This window comes from Crinia signifera, chromosome 4 (genome assembly GCF_055691185.1).
Source record: "Crinia signifera chromosome 4, ASM5569118v1, whole genome shotgun sequence".
In the NCBI taxonomy this organism is placed as follows: Eukaryota; Metazoa; Chordata; class Amphibia; order Anura; family Myobatrachidae; genus Crinia; species Crinia signifera.
Window position 1 is genome coordinate 17,549,930 of NC_139220.1, and position 21,608 is coordinate 17,571,537.

A 21,608-nucleotide genomic window follows, 5' to 3' on the forward strand; every position below is an offset into this window, starting at 1 on the left:
ACCCGTAGGCCACTTAGGAAGAGAATATTGGAGCATATACTCAGTATTAAAAACGCATCCAAAGACAAACAAAAATTCAAAACCTTAACACCAGTGGCAAAACACTTTTTCAAATATCACCATGGTAGCCCGAATGGCTTAAAAGTGTATGGCATGACCAACATTGTGATGAACATTCGTAGAGGAGATTGGGACAGGGAACTCTTAAGACATGAAACAAGACTGATATTCCTAATGGGATCTATGACTCCCCTAGGTCTTAATGAGGAGAACAACTACACGGTCTTCTTATGAAGTTCATAATCACTTCAATATAATCTCATATTCTCTCTCACCCAGTCTTTCAATTTTTTACTTCCTTCCCTCTTTCATTATATCCAGATATATCCCTTGACAATCCTACAATATTTATGCTGTAATACATTGATATTATTTCTTTCAATGGCTCCATTAAAGGAGTTTAATACCCAACTCTGAATTTAAATACTATACTCATATTATGTTTTCTTTTATAATAATTATTTTTCAAAAATACGCTACACACCTGTGATGGTCGAACCCCTCCCTCTTTTTCTTTTTACCACCACCCTTTGCAGTGTAATCACACAAGTGTTCTGTTTTTTTGTTTTTTTACTTCATATTCTCGCATTTATGCGTCATCACAGACACATTATCACTCAAACATTTATTAACACAAATCCGTCATTTGACACCTACCTCCTTTTACGTATATGACACCCCCCCTTCTCATTAATTGTCTTTGAATATGGTAGCACTTACCAATATTGATCACTAGCGGATCGGTTTTCTCTCTAAACTGTGTGCCTGGGTGACGTGTGTCTAAATATATCACACGTACCCCAGTGTATGCGGCGGGAGAGTGGACCCAGATCTGTCATTATCCCCCTTTTATTCTCACCGTACTATGTCTATAATATTTAGCACCTCCAATTTTTAGATATACCCCTCCCTTCACATCCCAATAATAATTATGTATGATATTCACCAATACCATTCTAGGTATCACCCGATATGTAGATTTCTCACCGTCACACATTGCTCTATATTTTATTTTTACAGCAGAAAGATTTGTTACATTTATATCAATTTCTAAACCATTATTTTTCATTTTTTAACATTTTTTCATTCAATAATGCATCTTTTACTAACGAGTACTACACCAATATTTTTTCTTATCAATCGCCTTTTTAAATCATATTATTCTCTTTCTCCCTATAAACTCCAATATCTCACTAACTGGTTAATTGACATTTTTCTCCGTCGCCTACCATTGATTCTCATGTCCACTCATTAACTTTACAATTTATATAATATCACAGACCTCCAATATTGCGATCTTTGTGATATGTGTATGGTCCAAATATTTAAATGAATACATAATGTCTACTACGTTCAAACCTTCTCATGAAACCAGCCCACTTTGAATGGCACCTTAATAAACCAATAGATCAAGAGATTGACACACCTTGATTTGCATGTTATGAATATTCATGAACGGGCAGGTATTTAATGGGCTTCCGGGGCTCATTCAGGTGTGTCCTGACGAAGCTGCTAGGCGAAGCGTACGCCGACTGTACACTTCGTGGCTTCTCCCCCTGCTCCCCCCACCCCATTTGAATGCATTTTGATCTGCTTTCTTTCCTCAGCGGTATAGGTAGCGGCTTTCCGCACAACGAGTCTGCCCGGCAGACACACGCTGTGTGTGACGTCCACACAGCTTCTATCTGTCTACCGGCGAGCTAACCATGCTGCAGCACAGTATACTGTTAAAGCTCACGGCCCCTTATATTAATATTGGGTTGCCGTACTCGTGGCTACCTGTGGCTATTATTACCACCTGACATCACGTGACATTATATGTGGGGACCGCAACCCACAGTATTAGCATAAGTGTTACACACACTAACCAATCTGGGCAATTTATTGGCAAATATTGCTTGCTATGTTTGCGTAAATTGAGTGTTGAATTTAAATCAACAAATGCAACTACTAGCAACTGTATCATTTAGGTGATTATCACCAGAAAAGCATCGCCCATATAAAGGGAGAATTGTGCACTAATACCTGTATTTTTGAACGTGTCATACACACCAACCAATCTGGGCAATTTATTGGCAGATATTGCTTGCTATACTTGCCTAAACTAAATGTTGAATTTAAATCAACGAACATAGCCACTAGCTACAGTATTATTTAGGTGATTATCACCAGAACAATACCGCCTACACAAAGGAAGAATTGTGCACTAACACGTGTATACTGGTAATATCTGTATAAACCAGTTCAATCACAGATCATCAAATAAACACATTTATAAATAATAAAGTTTATTGTCAAATTTACATGGGACAGGGGGGGGTCCCACGTTGTGAGGATTTAATTATCCTTTTTATTTCAATGTCCATGTATGTGTATGTGTATATGTATTGTGTCTTTTATTTCGCTTAAAATTTTATCAAGTATCTAATTAAAAGTTACATTTTATTCTTTTTCTTTCTCTGGTGCACCACATAGAGACATTCTCCAGTTGTTTTTTGTCTCTTCAAAAATCATCATGTTTTGCTTTAATCCAGAGATCCAAGCCGCGTCTAGGCTTCTCTGATACTGGATTATACACTGCATGATAACAGTCCCCACTCTGGTCCATATCATTGTCTACTGTAAGCAGGGGCACCGACAGGTCCGCTGGGCTTTGGTAAAATGGTGGGGGCATGGCCTCAAGAAGAGGCGTGGCCGACAGGGGCCATTTTACCGGAAACCTGCGCATGTGGCGTAGACGGTTACAGTGCTTGGGGCCCCTAGTGCCTAGAGTCTACCGTAGTGGCAAACGCAGAATTTTTAGATAGGGTTTTTCAAATGTAACCCCAAAAATATCCCATTTTGCAGCGCATTGGAGTAAGTGCAGAAGTCTTGGGGAGGGTAGCAGCCCTGAAAATTGGTCTTTTTATACACTGGATACTGTATGTAATATAGACCAGTACAGATGGTCTATAGTACAGGCTGTTTCAAACATTTAAATACGAGAAGTGGTCAGGAAAAGGTTAAACATATCATCATAAATAAATAGAACCAGTACTGCGCTATCTTAGCTCCCAATGTCCCGCTTCATAGTAAGGCTCCTGTCTCTTCTTCCTGGCAGCTGCTCTCTTGCCCATTGCAATGTTTGAGGGCTCAGATCCACACATACAGTAAATGTGGTAGAAGAAGCTGGTACACTGGGCATGTGCAGCAGCTCTCCTCTGTCCCTTACACTGCATGATGTGGTGACAGCTCTAACAATCATAATATATATCAGTGCTATTGTTGTCATCATTTAAGGCACTTGCCAAGAGGAGGGGGGTTTCCAGGCAAACAGGACCCCCCCCCCCCCCCCCCCCTGTTTGCCTATGTCTCTCTCGGCTAGAACAGAAGGGACCCAGACGGAACCGGCACACTGGCCTTCTCCTCTCTAACAGCGCCCCTGCAGGTCTAGCATAAGATGCAAAAATGTTCTTTCTCACTGCTGACCCCATTTGGTCCTGCTGGGCCGGCTGGATGCCTGTAATAAAACAGTAAGAATATTAAAAGTTGGTTTATACACTTCTTTTGTCACACTCACAGCACAAATCCCCTGCAAGCCTGCTTCAGATCTGTACAAAATAGGTGCGAGGGAAAGACGTCTGTCTCCATAGTCTGTAGAGGTTATAAACACAAATGGTTTCTCTGTGTGCAAGAGCTCGTACTCAAACAGAACAAATGTCAGCCACACTTCGAATGTATATAATATGTTTGGAAAAGGAAGAGCACAGACACATTTCATATTACAGACCTCACAGTAAAGGTAAAAAGTCTTAATGATATTTTCCAGAACAGCTCTCAGGGCGTCTGGCAGGAATTCAGGTGCTGAGATGTGGAATTGTAGCAGCTGGGGGGGGGGGGGGGGGGGGGGGGGGGGGGGGGGGGGCACAACCTTATCTTAGGACAGACGATGGGTATTGTGCAAGAGAGAAGTTATAAGGGGAGCAGGAGGGGTGTAGGGGGACAAGAGAATTAGAGGTACATAATAATAACAGGTTGCTCAGTGACGTAAAATTGGTCTATCTTTTACATACAATGAAGGCTGCCATCATCATCTTCAAGTACTGTCATACCCGTGAGTGTGTTGCCTAGGAATAATAGCATACCTCCCAACTCTGAGGAGGAGGGACGCTGGAGCGCCGAAAATTTTGGGGGCATGGCCTAGCGCGAAGGGGGGGTGTGACCTATACTCACGACGCTCCAATGAGGCCTCGCCCCCAGTTTCGCCTATGTGCACAGCGTCTATTCACGGGTGACACGTGGGAGGATTCCCAACTGCCCCGCCACGGAAAGCGGGACAGTTGGGAGGTACCTGTATGTAATTGGATTGATTCAGCTTTTGTTAGCAAAGCAAAAAAGCATGCAAATGGGCGTAGCCTCATTAATATAAAACAGGACTCATGAATATTAGTCAGGCCACAAGAATATTAATCAGACGTCATGCATATTGGTCAGGCCTCATGAATATAAGTAAGGCCTCATGAATATAACGTCAGGTATTTGGAACTGAACTCACAGATAATAAAGCTTCATTCTTATAAGTCTGAACTCATGAAAATAAGTCAGAATTTATGAATAGAAATCAGGGCTCATAAATATTAGTTGGCATCATGAATATTAATCAGGCTCCCTGAATAAATTAGCCAGGATGAATATTAGTCGGGCGTTACGAATATTAGTCAAGCTGCATGATTATTAGTGAAGCATCGTGAATATATATTAGTCATTATGGCTATAAGTTACACTTGAGGAATATCATACAGGACGCACGATTATTATTTAGGCAACGCGACTATAAACTAATTCAGAACTCATGAATATTAATCAGGCTTCAACAATATTCGGCACCCTGAATATAATCTGTGACTACATCATGGTAAATAATTTACCATGCTGTACCTCCAGCCTCAACACCAGCGCCCCCTAACTGTGAGGTATGAGTACTGCACATACTGTAAGTGTCCCCTGCACGTGATGGTAAAATGTCTGATATGGATATAGGGAAACATATATTTTGATAGACAATGGGGCTAATTCAGTATATCCTCCAGAAGTACGGAAAGTGCAATATGGCGGGCATCGGTGAGGCGTTGTCACAGTATTTGGGGTCACGGCACAGACAACACGGGCCTGTCTGGACCGTTTGCATGACATCACGTGCAGCTGTGAATTAGCCCCACTGTACAGGGGCGTGCAAGGGGGGTTCTGAACTTCCAGGAACTCCCCTGATGGATCAAGGAATGTTTTTATTACACGTGCGCACCAGCCCCTCAGACAGAGAGCTCCCCTCTGATTGTCAGAGTACTCAGGAGGCGGTTGTACCCTGCATGATGACAGGTCTGCTCCCATGATGCTCTCTGCTGTTCCTGCGTTGCCTCCTGCTACTCTCACACGGCTCTCTGCTGCAGCACCTCAGGGAGCAGAGATTCCCTCCTCCCCCCCCCTCTCTGTCATCTTCCTCAGCAAGAAAGAATATTCATCTGACAGACCTGCAGTCTAAATTAGGAATACAACTAAAACAAACAAATCAGACGCATCAATATATTACAGTAATTTTAAATTAAATATATGATGATGTTAGGGATACACATATACTTACACATTACAATGCAAAAAGGTATTCTATGCGAAAGGCATGTGTAGAGTAATTCTAGTGTGTGTATATCAGTCCCGTAACAAGACAGGAATGCATCCTGTGCTGCCATAGCCCCCCTGACGGCAATCTCCCCTTGGGTGCTTTACCATCATAATTCGGTGACCTTGACGATGACTCGGGGGTGACACCAGCAAAACGCCACCTCAGTGCCGGTAACATACTGAAATTGCTCCACGTGGCACCACAGCTCACCCGGCACCTCGCACCACACGTCATGATGTCTTACCCAAAACACAAAACAGAGAATTGCCTTATTTAGTAAAAACATGTATCCATTATACTTCCATTTTGCTTATGAAACACAGCTTAACTTTATTTGCACACTTTTCTGGCTTTGACCTGACGCCATATTTCTGATGAGACGTGGCCATTTGCCACCAATATCATCAAGCCACAACTAGCACCAGGCATATGCAACTTTTCGGCGGCCATCTTGGCCACAATTCACCTCAACACAGTTGGCATCAATAAACTCACACCATGCCTACTGTACTTTGTCGTATCGACATGACCCAACAACCCCAGTTCTTGCACTGTTGTTGTTGTTGTTGTTGTTTTAGGCAAGTTCAAGTTGGTTGGAAGAAAACACAAAACATGGTAAAAGAACAAAAATCCCAAAGAAAATGCAGTTAAAAATCAATCAAGTTGCAGGCAAAAAAAAAGATGCATCGCTAGTGGAATTTTTTGTTTCCCACACAGGAAAACTTGCACCTTCCTCATGAATCTTGCCTCAACTGACAAAATGGCTGCCTTAACTGAGTGGAGCCATTTTTAACACAAAAAGAAGAACTTTCAGCTTAAGACAAATTACTGTTCCATAAAGCATTAATTTGACAAATGCAATTATCTTCTGATTTCAGATGGACATCATGGTTCAAATATAGTTGCAGTGACTGGTACTTTGACAAGCAGATCAGTGCTGCCACACGGATGCGACTAACACGGTACAAGCAGAGATCCGCATTTGCCTCATCCGCAGCCAACCTTCATGCAACTCATTAATGTTCAACAAAGCCCACTCCATCTGCATACCTCTTCTAGGGCCTTATTCTGATCGGTGCGGCCCGATCAGAATATGCGGCCGCAACCGTGCAGGCGAATCCCCGCCTTCCATACGGATCGCCACCTGCCGTCCGTACGCGGATTTGTGGCGATCCGCATGAAATTGGACGGGGATACGCCTCCTCCGTCTTGGGAGCAGCCCCTGCATTCGATGGTCGCCGAACATCGAATGCAGGGCCGCACGCTCCACCAGGTCCCGCAACACAAGACCACACGGACACTTGTCCGTGTGAAATCATGTATGGGGGCGGGCAGCTGACATCCGGCGATGTCAGATGCCCGCCCCGTACCCACGCGTCACGGCCTCATTACCATGCATACGCCCCGCGTTTGCATGGGAACGCCCATGAAACGCGGGGCGTATGCATAGGGTAATGAGGCTAAGTAGCCCCTCACGCCCCTCTGCGGCGTGTAAAGAATCCGTGCGGCGAAATCGCCTGCACATACGCAGAGTGACCTCTGCACATGCGCAGACGATCAACATCGGCGGTCCGTCCGCATGCGGGAATATCCGCACCGATCAGAATAAGGCCCTTAGTGTTCCAATGTCTTTGTGATACATACACGTAGTGCTTGGTATTGGCTCATTAAAATGATGTTTATGTCCTATATTGTATTCAGTTAAATACAGGGGAAAACAGATATGTATGAACGAGGCCCGGGTCTATAGTGAATCCATAATAAGGAGGATAATTAGCAGCGAGTATGATAAATTGCCTGTGGGAGTCAGAGGTTGAATCAGGAACGAGCTAATTACATTCAAGGTAATCTCTAATGGGGTCATACGAGTGACCGATTCCATACAGGGCGCGCTGTTAAATGGATATTTATCGGGGGCATCCTTGTCTGTAAAATAATATATTGCTGCAGTAAATTCAAAATGAAACTGTACAAAGAGAGATTAAGAAGTTTATGATGCCTGAACAAAATGTTACTCCGGCTGTTTTTGGAACGGCAATTTTTTTTTGGGGGGGGGGGGATAAATTCTCCCCAAATTTTTTTGTTTTATAACTTTGCAACGAAAATCTTTTCAGGCCTTTATGATACATAGGGGGGTATGCAATCCCAGATCACGGCTGTCGATCCCTCCCGACAGCCGTGATCCTGGCCCCGTTTGCGGTCTGATCGACTGCAGAACGACAGGCGGGATTGTCGATCTGCGGCCGGAAACATGACAATCCATGGCCGTTATCGGCAATTTATCTGTGACAGCTTTTAAAGTTAGGCTCGTTCTGCCATGATCCGTCTTCAATACTGCCGGTAACGACAGCATTGAATTTGGCCCGCCACTATTTCTCCCGAAATATTGTCTTAAATACTATAAGGCGCTCATACACCTTGAAAAAGACCCAGGAGGGGTCGAAACGCGTAGGAGAGCAGAGAAGGAGGATAACCCTGGATCCAGATCAACAGACTGTGGCTTGAAGCAAGATACACCTGGGATACAAGTCCGGACCTTATTTCAGGTTGTAAATTTTCTTTGCTGTTAAACATCTGCCCATCTGAAAGTCTGGAATCCACTGTACAGTATATGTCCTCACTACCTTTCATTGTTTTGTTTGTATCCTGTTTTGGAGGAGTTTATATTAAAGAAATTCTTGTGTGAAAAATATCCATCGTCTGGCCTCCAAAAAAGATACCTTGATAGGAATATACATCCTCGTTTATGAGTGAGTTTGGGTACGCACCCCATTTCCTACAGGGCTCTGGAAGCACAGACTTCACACAGGGAGAATTGTACATTGGCCTTTTAAAGATACCTTGATAGGCTTTTCTATACCCACGCTCATGTGAGTTTGGTACGCTAACCTTCTATCTTGGCAAAGGGTTAACCGGCACAAACTTCTTAGACCCAGGCACACGGGTGAAGAATTGTTTCGGTTAAAGAAAGAAAAATAAGGAACTATTTGGACATACTTCACCATTGTTGTTCATATATTTCTTTTACATGTTTATACCACCGTGAACAATCTAATTGATGAGGATCCACTTAAATCTAATTGAGGACAAGTGTGGAAAACTGTACCTTTGAAGGGAAGTAATATTCACACTATTAGCGCCAGTATTGTCTCCGTCTGATTTGTGTATTTCTTGTATTGTTTTTGGGGGAGTGGTGTCTCTCCCAGGCATTGAGATTATTTTGGCTGCTGCGCCAGAGGGTGTACTCTCTCATCCATTTTGCTCATACAGTACCTTACTGTGACATACCTTTACCTTAATTGAAAACAGCTTACCTAAAATAATTGACACGGACATCAATAAATCACACGGACCATAAATAAAGACACGGACAACTGAGAGCTAAGTTTAAAAGGTCAACAATTATTTATTGTTTGGTGACCGTGTTTAACTAAATTTATTAAATTTGGTAATTGGAATTTTAAACTAGATTCCCCTAACTTTAAGCTAACTTTGGAGGATGGCAAAAAATAAGTCGCTACCAACGCCAGCCCAGTCAACTTGATCTACGAACCTAAAGACTCCAGGAGGGGCTCACCACCGCCTCCTACCTGCATAACCTGCATCGTGCGGGACTCACCACCCTTTAACCTGGCTGAGCCAATGGGTGCTCCCGCCGGGAAATACCCCTTGTCCACCCGCATGGGGTGGACACACCCGCCGTCCTACAAAAAGGGGAGTGCCCCACAATGACCGCTTATGCCCTTCTTTGACCGCTGGCTGGTAGCGACTTCACACCAATCTGGCTGAAAAGCCACCAAAGAAAAATAAAAGAAAAAAGAAAAATCACTAAGCACCATGAGGAAGAAAAGATTCCCAAACGTGCAAGCATAAAAACAAAATCGATCCAGGGAGGCCGGGAGGGCTTCCAAAAAGGTAAGAGGAAGTTGGTCACCTGCTACAAGCTATTTATACCCCTTATGATAGATACGCCCCTTTGTCCCCTGATAGGCCCACCTGCCCTGACACCAGGCCACACCATCAGCCATTTTAATGACAGATAAAAAGTTTGGGCTTTCAGGGTTTTCTGGATTGAAAGGTTTTGCAATTTATAGAACCATGAAAATGGCAGAACCATATAACAGTAATATCAGCGCTCACAATACTTGAATTCCCCCCATAGAGGTAAGGAACATATATTTCCATTCTGGGTACCTTTCTCTGTGGGTACGGAGTTATGAAAGTTACTCCGTTGGAGCTGTGTGTTATATACCATCAAAGTCTGAATAAGTTTGTGGCTGAATTGGAGCCCCACGCTATAAGTTACTAGTATGAGTCTTACTGTCTATTCTCAACCAGGTTTGCCGACTTTGAAGCTTCTCTCTCCGGGAGAGGGTAGCCAGGCTCCAGGAGGTAGGAGACGGGGCTGGCGGACAGGTCGGCAAATGAGGTGGAGCCTGGGGTGGGGCTATTAAAATAAGTCTACACATAGGCGTGGCCATTGCTATTGCATCATTGTGGGCATTCCCCACCCTGCTGTGTAATGCCAGTATTACAGGCATTACACAGCAGGGGGTGGGGCCACAATTACACAATTTGCATTGTCTGGTCCACACAGACCGCCTTACCGGGGGGGGGGGGGGGTCTGCGGGAGGCTGACGCCATTTTGGGGGGCTTGTCAACTTTTCTGTGGTCTGGGAGGCGGACCTGATGTTTGGGAGCCTCCCGGCCAATCCAGGAGGGTAGGCAAGTATTCAACTGATATAACTCCTGTAGTGCCTACTGGAGCAGCCATCATTTTACACACTGTGGTATATAAACTACAGAGGTCGGTAGTTTTTCCTTAAATATAAATGAGCCCTAGTCAGAGAAGCCTATTTACAAGTTAGTACTACTTCCAACTCTTCACAGTTTTAACAACTATCCCTAACACATGGTTACACCATGACCTTTCCACCTGCACTGAGGACTGGTAATTGTACATTCGACTTTTTCACCTGCGTTGAAGACTAGTAATTGTACACGATCCCAAGGTAACACCAATAACAAGGTATGAGTTTAGACTACTTTTCCCATTATTCTCTTTCTTATTGAGATTATTCCCCCAACAAGGTGAACAAGGTTATATTTAACTTCTTATAATGAATAGTGAACTATGCCAATATTAGTTTTCATTGTTCTCCATACCATTACACCGTTTATGTTTATGTCTGTGATATTTTATTTATATATTATTCGGCCTGTGCACTCATTTACTATGTTCTTTTAAACAAAAGGTACCCCTGATGAAGTCTTGTATAAGACGAAACACGTTTGGTTATTGGATTCAAGAACACACACACACACACACACACGCTGAAACATCAAGAGCAAACCGAGAGGGTGATATGCATTAGTCCTGTACAATATTTGAAGTCATTGCGAATTGTCAATATTTATTCAATGTATTTTATAGAAAAAGATCTTTAAGCTCGGTTGTTTTATTAAATTTGTATTGTATTGTGAACCAGAAGGTATACGGGCGTATATTGCAAAAATTATTCTATAGAATAGTTGCTAACAGTGTAGTGGTAATTTAGCGCCTTTTTTCATGTTTTTATGGTGCCGAATGTCACCGGGGTCCCAGTGGACACTGGCCCTTATTCAGATCTGATTGCTGTACAAATTTGTTCTCAAAATGGTCAATACCATGTGCACTGCAGGTGGGGCAGATGTAACATGTGCAGAGAGAGTTAGATTTGGGTGGGGTGTGTTGAACCTGAAATCTAAATTGCAGTGTAAAAATAATGCAGCCTGCATTTACCCTGCACAGAAACAAAATAACTCACACAAATCTAACTCTCTCTACACATGTTACATCTGCCCCACCTGCAGTGCACATGGTTTTGCCCATTTTGAGAACAAATTTGTACTGCGATCAGATCTGAATAAGGGCCACTGTGTATGTGCTGTGTCCCCTCACATGGCTCGCTGTGCTCCCCATGTTTCGGGTACAGTGCCTTACCACACTCAAGACACTATTATAATCTCACTTTATGTCCACTTGGATAGTAAAGAATGAACGAAGTCGACCTGTCAAATTCGGCACCCAAAAAATCATGAAAAATTCATGTCGACCATGTGACCATCTACAACACTCCTGTCAATCTAAAGTTTGCGTCTTACTTCTGTTACTGCTGAAATATATATATATATATTTTTATATTGTGACAGGGTTAGTTTTCCCTGTTTTAAGCACACTAGAGCAGTTAAATAGGGATCCGGTCACGGTTTCAGTTGCAGCCCAGGAATCTACTCTAGGAGAAATGATTGGTGGCACCTGTGAGCCTTTTTTTGAAAATATATTTATTCAGAGTCAACAATAAAACAAATACAGACTTTGGTATGTTCTGGCACCCGTCATAAAGAAAGAAGCAAAACATTTTCAAGTAACATTAGTTTTGTCCATGGCCAGAGTTACAATTAGGACATTGCTAACTCATCAATTTTCTATTAAGGGGGGGGGGAGGGTGGGTATGTTGTTGGAGTGGGGAGGGATAATGGGAGGGGAGGGGGGGGGGGAAAGGGTATCATGGTAATATACATTGTATGAACATTCATGATGCAATAAAATCTCACATTAATCACTCTAGACATTGTGTATATCGATTGTTTTATAGATATCATCTCTCAATGGTTGCATGCGGCTGTCGATGAATGGGCCCCACACCCTGAGAAATCGTGTGGGGGGTGTGCCTGTATGCCGAAGTATATCGTATCGGTCATAGTATAGGTATTTTAGAAGTAGGGATTCCACTTCCATGATATTTGGGATGTGGGGTTTGATCCAGGCATTTAGGATTGCCTTTTTTGCCACCGTGACTACAAGGGTCAGGATGGGGATTAATTGAAGTTGGGGTGGGGTGAGAGCCCATTCATCAAAATTCGCAAATAGGAGAGGTATTTGGTGCAATTGGACCTGTAGTCGGAAGTTGGAGTTGATAAAGTATATGAGTTTATACCAGAATCTCTTAATATATTTACAGTTCCAGAGGTTGTGCAGGTAGGTCGCCGTTTGGTGTTTACATTTGGGGAAAAGGCCTGTCTCGTCTTGTACATAGTGACTTCTTTGCTGCTGGGTAATATACGCTCTATGGAGCGTTTTTATGTGTACCTCTTGTAGGATTGAGGCTTTCAGTGTGCGTATAGTGCTGTGATAGTATTTGTATAGAAGGGAATTATCGTTTATCTGAGGGAGGTCTTGTGTCCATTTGTGTGTGATTTTTTCCCAGATTGGTTTTGCTGGTTTTTCAGCTATAGCATTGTATAGGAGTTTGGTTTTGTATTTGTTGTTCTGGAATTTTATTACCATGCTGCACAACCCCTGATCTGTCGGGTTAGGGAACTGTATTGTAGGCAGGGACTTTGCATAGTGTCTTAGCTGGTGTAAAGCGTAGAAGCTATCCGCTGGGAGCCCATACCTGTTTTGTAGTGCCGAGGATGCCAGTAGCTCTCCTCCAGGGTCGAATACTTGGGAGATGGCCACCTGTGAGCCTTTAAAAATAGATTCTGTGGACAATGCTCCTGATGGTGGTCTAGCAGCCCAGGTGATAGGCTGGGGTCTGGGATTACGATAAGATCCTTGTGATTGTTATCTGAATTGTTTGTCTGTGAAAGAGAACGCTGTCACATGTTAACTGCTGGAGTACCAAAGTCCAAACTGCTGCTGGAAAATTAAAAATGCGGTTTGAAACTTTTTACCCAGCCTTTGTCACATTATATAAAAGCTATTTATAGATTTATACTGTGTGTTTTTAATCTTCCTTCTATAATAACGGTCTCTATAAGCACTATTCCCATTCCCATTATACAGTTTACGTCCTTGAGGATTAATGAATCACCTATTACCATGGATGATGCACCACTAATTGCGAGTGAAGTTAACCCTTGATAAGCTTTTATCAAGTGCTACATTATCTCTGGTATGTGCATTGGGTATAAATAACTACTAAGTGCTTCACCATTGGCCGCCCTTATGTTTATTTCCACATTACAAAGGAAAGCAGAGACGCTGTGTATATCGGTTTTATTTGCCTTATTGTCTTTAAGGAGCGATCAGTTTTCATGTAAGTTGATATATATTAGCTACAGGTATCAGTGACGTCCTTGTGCGTGTTAGCTTTGATTTTCACTGCTGATTTCAGTTCTTACACAACCAATCAATAACACTTCCCAGCCCGAGATGATCAGGCGTTCTTCCCCCTCCGAGACATTTTTCCTCATCGACTTCCTCTTTCAATGACTGAGAGCGTTGCATTAAGAATGCTGACCTCAGTCTTGTATCCTGCCAGATATAATAGGTGCTTTAAAGGATCAAGCATGTTAAAGGAAAAGAATGCACAATTAGTGAAGTGTTATTGAATAAAAGCGGAATCTCAGCAGCGATGGAGACAACGTGATAATAATGTTCTGCGGATGTCAGGATTGTCAGCACTTGGACCTTAACTCACTACATCAGGAGGAATCAGTGATTTACCAGTGGTTTAAAGGGACCTACACACGTAGCGATAGCTGAACGCAGGGTGCTGAGCGATTTGTTATTAATCGCCGGGCGATAGCAATGCACGGGCTGCGCATCGATATTGATATGGCTCCTACACAGGGAGAGATGTAGGGGCATTTTCTAGGCGATCTAGTGAGATCGCTTAGAAAATGGCCCTAAATCGCTACATGTGTAGGCCCCATAAGGAAGGGAGGTAGACTAACCTTTTGGAGGACAAGATAAAACTAACAAAGCATATTGAGGAATATCAATCAACAATAACCCGTAAGAAGTCAGAGTTCCTGTCAACTGAGATCATGGCAGCAAACAATAGGCCTGTAGCACAGTGGAAATGCTTTGCAAGCCAGCATGCCTGCAGCCTGATGAAACACTCTCCCAGGCAAGATGTAATGAGTTTGCAAAATTCTTCTCAGATAAAATATCCGCCATCGGGGCTGGAATCTCCACAGTTCCGTCAGATGAGTGCCAAACTACCAAGCCTGACAATGTAAGCCACTTATCCTCATGGACCAGCTTTGACCCAATGGATGTAAAGGACATTGCTGAAATTGTCCAGATTTTGCGTCCCACTACCTGTGATCTGGACCCTGCCCCAACCAAGCTCCTAATAGGGTGCATGGATATAATTGGCCCTGTCTTTGCAAAAATTGTTCAGTGCTCTCTGCAGACAGGAATTTTTCCTCACCCTCTAAAGGAAGCAATTGTTAGACCTCTTCTTAAAAAACCCAATTTAGATCCAGACTGCATGACCAACTACAGACCGGTATCAAACCTTCCTTTTCTAGGAAAAGTCATTGAAAAAGTGGTTGCAAATCAACTAGAAACCCGCCTGATATCTCATGATATGTATGATCCATTCCAATCAGGATTCAGGAGAAGACATAGCACTGAAACAGCCCTGGTATATGTGCTAAATGATCTTCTGATGGCAAGAGACAGAGGAGACTGTTCAATCTTAATCCTTCTGGATCTCTCTGCAGCATTTGATACTATGGACCATGGGCTTCTGATTGAATGCCTAAAAAATGTGGACTGGATGGCACAGTACTAAGCTGGTATAAATCATTTCTCACTGGCCGGTCACAGAAAGTTTAATCTGGAGTATACTCATCTTCATCCGTGCCATTGCCATGCGGTGTCCCACAAGGTTCTATATTATCCCCCATGCTTTTTGCAGTGTACATGCTGCCACTGGGTGAAATGATTAGGCGCCATAGCCTTGTCTACCACTGCCATGCAGATGACACACAGCTGTACTTGTCCTTTGCTCCGGGCACTGAAAACCCAATAGCAAATGGCTGTCTAGCTGAGCTCCAGGAATGGATGATGCCAGTTGGCTGAGACTGAATCCTGATAAAACAGAGGTCCTCAACATCAAAGGACAAGACTGCAGCACAGCCACCCAACTGGACTGACACTTGGGGGTACAGAATTACAAAACTCTGATCATGTGCGGAATCTTGGCGTGGTACTAGATGGTGGATTGACACTTAAACATCAGATATCAGCCACAATCAAATCCTCATTCTTTCTTCTGAGGAACATAGCCAGAATCAAACCCTTAATCCCATCTGAAGACCTGCCAAAAGTCATACATGCATTTGTATCATCTCGTTTGGATTACTGCAATGCCCTTTACCTTGGTCTACCAGCAAAAGAACTGCACCGATTACAGCTGGTACAAAACACAGCTGCCAGGCTGTTACCCAACCAGCCCAGCTCTAGCCACATAACTCCCATCTCTACTCCCTTCACTGGCTGCCTATAAAATGGCGAATCATTTTCATGATCAATCTACTGAGTTTCAAAGACCAACATGACCAAGGCCCAAGGTACCTGAGGGCAGCTTCTGATTCCATACTGTCCCACCTACCTGACTACTGCGATCTGTAGATGAAGGACTTTTAGCAGTACCTATAATCTCCCCTAATCCATCTGGGGGTCGAGCTTTTAGCCATTCAGCTACGACTTTATGGAACGCACTTCCCCGCACAGTTCGAGAGACCCCCACTCTAGAATGCTTCAAAAACAGACTCAAGACTTTCCTATTTACTCAAGTGTTTCCTTCAGTCCCTTAAGTATTGTTTATGAAAAGTTTTTCTGTACTGTATTACATGCATTCTATCTGTTAAGCGCCTTGAGTCCTATTGGAGAAAGAGCGCTATATAAATAAAATTATTATTATTATTATTATTATTATAAGTCTTTTGGGGAGTGTATCTAACCTTGAAGAGCAATTAGGTGGCAGATTAAATTTTTCTTAGTACGCCCAATCTCCCATGTAAAGTGTTGTTTTGATATTGCGCTGTTCCCGCCCACATAGGTTGGGTTTAGGCGTGCATAATGGCAAAACACAACCAAACTAATGAGCGCAACACGAAAAGTCCCCTTTCCACAGCCAAACGGATGACTTTTTGTGCATTTCAATTTACCACCCCTGGGGGGTGCGATCTGAAATTATGGCGCCGCCAGCCATACGCACCCGAACGGAGCTACATTTGAATAGCTTCATTGGGTGCCCTCTAGTGGCTGCCAGTGCGAAAAACATTTGAATCTAGCCCAAAGTAGAAGTAAAGTACCAACCAAAAGTGGTGCAACAAGCGCTGGGTGAGTGGGGTACGTCCCCTGGGTGATGTGACAAGCCTGGCAGAGGTGGGAGTCGCTGGCCAGGGCCGTAAACTATAGTCGGTCGCTCGCTCTTCACCTGGGGCGCGGCGGCCTATAAGTGCATAACCGTCAACTAATCCGGACTTCCAAAGAATCTTCAATCCTCAGGAGCTCTTCTTCGCTCCTCCACCATTGGACTGACTGGTTTCACGGTCTTTAATATTAGACGGTACATGGGGCGCGAGATTGGTTCACCAAGCCCCTCTTGGATTTTAAGAAAATAGCGCTACGGCATGCTATTTCCTATGTAATAATTTCTATATTCAGTATGTGATATACAATGCTGCAAGGAGAATTAGGCAGCCAAGTGTACCGTGGGTACACCGCCCCAGCCATTCAGGGACCCCAGGTAAGATATTAATAAAAAATATTATTACATTAATAAAAAATGCCAAAACAGATAATGAGCATGTTTTTAAGAACACAGACCTAAAACACGGCTGATTCAATAGTAATAGCCCTATATGGTGTTTACAATAAGTTTAAATAATGGTTTAATATAATTATTTACATCACTTCAGGGGACAGATTTAATGACGTTTTAGTTTGTCAGCCGTGCAGGACATTTTTTAAAGGGGAAATCCCTTACAAGGCAAAAACCATGCCTTGTAATTGATTGCCCCTTTAAAAACATGTCCGAGTTCTGCCGGCTTCCCGCACGGTCCCCAAACTTGGGGGTCTTTACATCGGATTTTCCAGTGAATGTTAGAGAAATAATGGTTTGAGGAAAGTAGAACACTGGGGATTAATCTGCTTTGTCCGTTGATGGAATACATATAATGACGGGATTAATGCTAATCCGCATCTATTACCTTAGTAGCGGTCATGTTACCATCCTCCTGCATCTGAGCACAAGTCTACATGTAGCCTAATAAATAAAACTAGTGGTGTTATGTCCTCAGGGTAAATTGTCCATCAGAAATACAATGGCAGCAAAATAATGAGAAATGTTGTGCCTGATTCAGACCTTCTCACTAAACTACTTATATAATTATAAATCATATGATGGTCGCTCACAATTCAATACATTTTTTTCTCCCTTTGTGGCTAAAAGTTTATACTTACTTTTATCATGGTTGGAGCGCCTGCCCGAAATGGGGGCAGGCGCTGATGGCATGTGATTTCAGCCACCCACACAAGCAAGCATGGACACGCCTGCATTTGCATTTGTTTCTATAGGCACGCCCATAAAACGGTAGGTCGGTCCCCTGTGTCCGCCCCGTTGCCTCATTGTAGCCCCACCCACAACTGTGCCAATGCCTGAAATACCGTCATTGCATGGCGGGGGCGTGGCCTCCAGGACATGATCGCTCTGCCCACGCCCCCAACAAGATGTTCCCTCTGCTGCCCCATCCCTGTCCCGCCCCTTTTCCATCCCATCAGTGGCTCCACCCACCCCCCCACCTACATCACTGAACTGTCTGTCCTCTCCCGGAGATGTCACTAAACGATATAGTTAACTATATTGTTCAGTGTGTATGCGCTATACGATTATATTGTATAGTGTGTACCCAGCTTAAGTTATTGTTAATAAATCCTTTCCATTGCAAATTGCTCATCTTATAGCCAGGCAGCTCATATCTAGCACCGCACGATGTGAAGAAGTTATTTTGAACCACCTGTCTTGTAGGGGAGAGAGGTGGTGGTGGTGGTGGTGTGGGGGGGGGGGAACAACGTACAATGCACCAGCCTGTACCACATCATGTGTGGAAGCGATGTGGAAATCCCGTGATTGAAGCGAGCGGAGAGAAGCGGCCTACGTAAAAGCCACATGTTATCAGAAACATAATAATGATTCAGGCTGAAGCAGCAGGGTTGTCATGGCGACATCCTCAGCAACAGCTCTGAAAGAGACAAAACTGTCTGCAAAAAGGGTCTCGCTAATAAGGCATTGAAATTCTTCACTGGCACTTGTGTTAGACGGGTCCCAAGGGGATAAGTTTGAGGAATTTTAATTTTAACCCCAGTGCTTCCTTGAGGTAGTCTCCAGGGACAGACGTAGCGTTACAGGGCGTAATAGGGCATGGGTCACCCTGTGTAGGAGAATTGTACATCCCCAGCTTACAGAATGACAGATAACTCTGGAAGTGCCTTGTTCACACATATTTAAACTTTAAAAAAGCCCCTTCTATGAGAATCCGAGTCTACTGGGAATATGTAGATCTCCAGGAACATGGCGCCCACACCTTGGGCCCATTTCAGAGCATCTTCTGCGGCACACCGGAGCGTGCAGGTGCAAGCCCTGAAACTGTGATCAAATCAGATTGCCATTTCAGTGGAGGACAGGGGCAGAGGTGGGAAAGTGACGACGCAACAGGGGTGCCGACGCAGTGTTTTGTAAGAACAGACCAGACAATGCAAGCATGTCCGAACCGCTCAGAGTGTGACAGACCCTGTGCTGGGCAGCCCCTGTGCTGGGCAGCCCCTCGCATGTTAGCGCCAGGCGTTGTAGCATGCTTGCCTATGTAATACCCTGGTACTGCAAGAGTTAATACCATTTAGTTTTATCATGCATAGCTAGGGCTATTTCCTGTGCACTGATTGGGAGAAGTTTGGAGATCAGGCAGTGATCACATGCAAGCCTCCTGCAGAGGGGGAAGACAGGAAGTATAGTTAGAAGTAAAGATGTGCACCGGCCACTTTTCGGGTTTTGGGTTCTGATTACCTTGAGGTTTTGGGTTCTAATGGGTTTTGGCAAAACACCTCCTAAGTGTTTTGTGTTTGGATTTATTTGGGTTTTGGGTTCTGATTTTTTTGTTAAAAAAAGCCTAAAAACAGCTAAAATGGCAGAATTTGGTGTTTTTTTTGCTCCTACGCTATATTGACCTCAATAACATTCATTTACACTCATTTCCAGTGTATTCTGAACACCTCACACCTGACAATATTGTTTTTATTGCCAAAGTTGGCACTGAGGTAGCTGGATAACTATGCTAAGCCACACAAGTGTGCGGCACAAACACGTCGCTCATGTAACAGTGGCACTGCAGCGGCAGACATGATGGCAGTTTAAAAAAATAGGCCCATAAAAGATACCTATCTGGCTTGATCATGCACTGTTTACCATGTGCAGCCAAGGAGCGGTGGGCATTTTGTGCAGCACAGAGTTTGTCTGCAAGTGTGTAACTGTTTCGATCACTTTAACATCCAACAAGACCCCTATCTGGCTTGATTGTGATTATGATTATTTATAATTAATTTCATCTGATTTTTAATTTGGTGATTACTGATTAGTAATATTATTCATTTATTATTTATTATTACCATTCGTCTCGTCAATCATTGCCTAATGGGTGGAGGGGAGGGGGCTAATCAATGACTAGGTGGCAGCTGGAAGAGTTCTATCTGGCTGCGACTTCTGTAACTCTATTGATCGCTAGGGTGGATTCAGGTGATCTGGCTCGCTAGGCGGGTGTTCCCTTTGCTCACTGCTTCACATGCGTCCCTCGTGAAGCTGTGCGCTCTGTCGAGGAGGATGTCCTTTGCCGGTAGAGAAGTACTGATCTTCTCTCAAGGTGTTACGACTCGTAGCTGCACTCCCCTGCTACAACCTCAAAACAAGCACCAAGACCCCTATCTGGCTTGATTGTGCACTGTTTACACAGTGCAGCCGAGGAGCAGTGGGCAATTGGTGCAGCAATCAATTACTCTCATTAGTGGAATGCAATCAGTTGTATGCATTTAAAAGACAAGTCCCTCATACGAATGACTCTCAGCAGTGGGCACCAGACCAGAGGGTAGATACGGCAGTATTGGGCAGTGAGCCACACACCACACAGGTACGGCTGTATTAGGCAGAGAGCCCCAGACGGTACATACGGCAGTATAGCCAGTGAGCCCCAGACCACAAAGGTAGAGATATACAGCAGTATTTAATTATTTATTAGGCAGCCAGTATTTAATTATTTATTAGCCAGTGAGCCCCAGACCAGACGGTACATACGGCAGTATAGCCAGTGAGCCCCAGACCACAAAGGTAGAGATATACGGCAGTATTTAATTATTTATTAGCCAGTGAGCCCCAGACCAGACGGTACATACGGCAGTATAGCCAGTGAGCCCCAGACCACAAAGGTAGAGATATACGGCGGTATTTAATTATTTATTAGGCAGGCAGTATTTAATTATTTATTTTAGCCAGTGAGCCCCAGACCACAGACCGCCAGACTGGCAGATTCAGTGCAGGCAGCAGTGCAGCACCAGTGGACTATATATATTTATATTTAATATAATTAATAATTATATATATAATAAATGGCACAGCACAGCACCAGATGTATGCCCCAGCACAGAGGAGACAGTAGTACTACAGGCAGGTACACAGTTTGACTGTTCTCCTAAGCAGAGGAGAACAGAGTACACAGCAGCACTGAGGGAGACAGCCCTAACAAATAAAATAATTAATTACAGCCAGTGGCGTAACTATGGAGGGTGCAGGGGATGCAGCTGCTATGGGGCCCGGGCCCTTGGGGGGCCCCATAGCACAGCAGGCATCCCCTGCACCCTTTTTCCTTATTAGTGCCGTGTTGGTGGTGCCTCTGCCCCCTCCCCCGCTAGCGACGATGCGCTACATATGAAGGGGAATGTGGTGGTCCGGCTGTTGCAGCCTTCCCCCCTCTCCCTTCTTTGATGCTGCCGGGGACTGACGTCACTATCTAGTGACCAGCCCCAGCGTGACACACGCTGTCTGTGCCTGGCCCTGGG